This window comes from Primulina tabacum, chromosome 1, assembly GCF_025594145.1.
Source record: "Primulina tabacum isolate GXHZ01 chromosome 1, ASM2559414v2, whole genome shotgun sequence".
Lineage (NCBI taxonomy): Eukaryota > Viridiplantae > Streptophyta > Magnoliopsida > Lamiales > Gesneriaceae > Primulina > Primulina tabacum.
Window position 1 is genome coordinate 22,305,559 of NC_134550.1, and position 3,479 is coordinate 22,309,037.

A 3,479-nucleotide genomic window follows, 5' to 3' on the forward strand; every position below is an offset into this window, starting at 1 on the left:
TCAGTCAGAGTTAAACATGAGACATCGTAGATGGCTCGATTTGTTAAAGGACTTTGATTGTGAGATCAAATACTATCCAGGAAATTCGAATGCAGCAGCGGATGCCTTGAGTCGAAAGGTATGTTCCCTTTCCTTATCGACGATAGGTGTTTCGAATATGATTGAAGATTGCTGTTTGTCTGGATTAGCGTTTGATACAGATAGTATACCACTACGACTTGCTACGATTCAAGTTGAGCCAGATTTGATTTTGAGAATTAAAGCAGCACAAAGAACCGATCAGAATATTCAGAAGTCAGTTGAGATGGTCAGATAAGGGCACAATTCAGAGTATCAGGTACATGATCATGTTTTGTATGTGAATAACCGTCTTGTAGTGCCATGTGTTTCAGATTTGAAACAACAGATATTGTCAGAAGCGCACTGTAATCGGTTAAGTATTCATCCTGGTGGCAGGAAGATATACAACGATTTGAAGACACAGTTCTGGTGGAAACAGATGAAGTCAGACATTGCAGAGTTTGTGTCTAAGTGCTTGAATTGGCAACAGGTGAAGGCCGAGAGAAAGAAGCCCGGAGGTTTACTTCAGAGTTTATATATTCCTGAATGGAAATGGGATCACATTTCCATGGATTTCGTTACGAAGTTACCACGATCATCCCCTGACTGTGATGCGATTTGGGTCATTATTGACAGATTGACCAAATCTGCATGCTTTATTCCCTACAGAATGACATATCGACATGATCAGATGGCCGAGATATATATCAGAGAGGTGGTCATATTGCATGGTGTGCCGAAGTCGATCGTATCAGATCGTGATCTGATGAAACTTAAAATTAATAATTTATTATATGTTAAAACCTGTATTTTAAATTTAAGTTTCATTAAAATTATGTTATTTTAGTATTGTTTGTTTATATTTAATTGTCTTACTAAATATGTTTTATTTTCAGGTTTTCTACGTGTTGGTAGAATAATGATAACTCAAGCTAGAAAATTCAAATGGAGGTGACTCAAACATGTTCGGAGTCCTTGAGAAATTATCTACAACTTTGCAGAAGACATGATTGCCTAAAAAGATCCTTAAGATGATCAAATTGTGCAAATATCAAAAGGAGGACAAATTTACTTTTACTATGACCAGCATATAGTAAAAATATCATAACTATTTCAATATTTAACCAAATGAGGTGAACCAAGTGGCCAAATTCATCTACAGACAATTCCCCACATGTTTGCCATTTTGAGCAGAGTCAAATTCGGTGATTAAAGTCATGGAACAAAGCATTGAAAGAAGGGACATTGAATTGAATTTGGAGGAGACAAAGAATACTATTGCAACTACATGGCATTAATAAAAATTTTGACCCTTTCTCTCATTTGGCCTATAAATAGAGGCCTTGTGCTAGCTTGAGAATCATTCTATCTCATTGTAAAATATAGTGTGAGTGTGTATCAAAGTTCTAAGTTCCAATATATTTTCTTTCATGTTCTCAACTATGAGTGATATTTTAGTGTTGATCAAAAGTAATCTTATGGCAAGCTAAATCTATTATGTCAAGGTGAAGAGGATGCATTCTTGGTGAAGTAAGATTGTTTATATTTTGTATATTCTTTCTTTATTTCTTTTCATTTAGCTAACTTATTTTTATTGTAGGTATAAAAATGAATTATTTGTTGTTATCAATTTACATCAAATGCTTGATACCATTAAAGTGGTTATCTTGATTTGTTGTTTAATTTTGATACAATAAATATTTCATCACTTATTATTATTATATATATATATAGATATATATATATATATTTATATAATAATATCATAATATTTCATTTAGACGATAGCGTGGCTCTGCCGGTTGTTCTAAATGAAATATTATGATTTAATACTAACATCTAACAATCTAACATTTACTTTATCGCAACTAACTTTTATTTTTCGCATCTAACTTTTACTTTCTCGCAACTAACTTTTACTTTATCGCAACTAACATTTACTTTATCGCAACTAACTTTTACTTTACCGCAACTAACTTATTAAATCAATATATTTCATTTAGGCAATAGCGTGGCTCTGCCGGTTGTTCTAAATGAAATATAATGATTTAATTTAACATTTACTTTATGCAATTATTTATTTATATAGTCATAATTATAATCATAGGTACCATATATAAAATATCGGTTAATTCGGTATTTTCTATAGTGGGAACTATATTATATTATGCGTGTGTTTAATTTTTTGGAACCATTATTTATGGTGGTTTCTTTTGTTTTACTTTTAGTTAAACAATATTACATAAACCAAGAATAAATCCTCAACCCTTGACAAAGTTTATAATTTTTAAACTTAATTCTTGCATTTGGTAATCTATAAATTAATAAATTTAAACTCAAAATAACCTCTCTGTGGATCGATCTCGTACTTACGAATTATATTACTTGCAGACAACCTACACTTGTGTGAATTATTATTTAAGTAGTAGCAAGTTTTTGGCGCCGTTGCCGGGGAGGTAAAAATTAAAGTTATATTTGTTAATTATGTTTTATTTATAAGTATTGTGTTGTTTTTTTTTTTGTATGAGTATTTGGAGTCGAAAAAAAAGTGGTAGACTTATTCGAGTATCTGAAAATAATTTAAACATGGATGATAATTCAAATAATCAAGATAATAATAATAATAATAATAATAATAATAATAATAATCAAGAATATGATCAATTAAAAACACTTAGGCACCATATGAACCCTATTAGAACTAGTGCCCCATCTTGTTTAGTTTTTCCTATTGATGCATCTAATTTCAACTTCAAACCTCAAATTATTCAACTTTTACCAAATTTTCATGGTTTAGATTCTGAAAATCCATATTTGCATCTAAGAGAATTTGAGGAAGTTTGTAACACTTATAATGATCAAAATTGTAGCATGGATATAGTTCGATTAAAGCTTTTCCCTTTTTCTTTAAAAGATAAAGCTAAAACATGGCTACAAAATTTAAGATCAAGTTCAATAAGATCATGGGAAGAAATGCAACAACAATTTCTCAAAAAGTTTTTCCCTTCCCATAGAACAAACTCTTTTAAAAGACAAGTTACAACTTTTTCTCAAAAACAAGGAGAAACGTTTTATCAATGTTGGGATAGATATAAAGAATTACTTAATACATGCCCACATCATGGTTTTGAAACATGGAGAATAGTTTCTCACGTTTATGAAGGTCTAATACCTAAAGATAGGCAAATGATAGAATTCATGTGTAATAGAACTTTTGAAGATAAAAACCCAAATGAAGCTATGGAATATTTGGATTCATTAGCAGAAAATGCTCAAAATTGGGATAATATAGGCACAATAGAACCACCAACAACTAAAAACAATAATTCAACAAATGGGGGTGATATCTATAATCTTAAAGATGATATAGATATTCAAGCTAAACTTGCATCTTTAGTAAGAAAAATTGAGTCATTAGA

At 30.6% G+C, this 3,479-nt stretch overlaps 1 non-coding gene across 1 annotated transcript; it reads right to left on the reverse strand.

Annotated features, from left to right (window-relative positions):
* Window positions 1-3,077: 3,077 nt before the first annotated feature.
* LOC142521400 (small nucleolar RNA R71) lies at window positions 3,078-3,188 on the reverse strand. The gene has a single exon (XR_012814164.1). It is a non-coding gene; the product is annotated as a small nucleolar RNA R71 (small nucleolar RNA).
* Window positions 3,189-3,479: the final 291 nt, after the last annotated feature.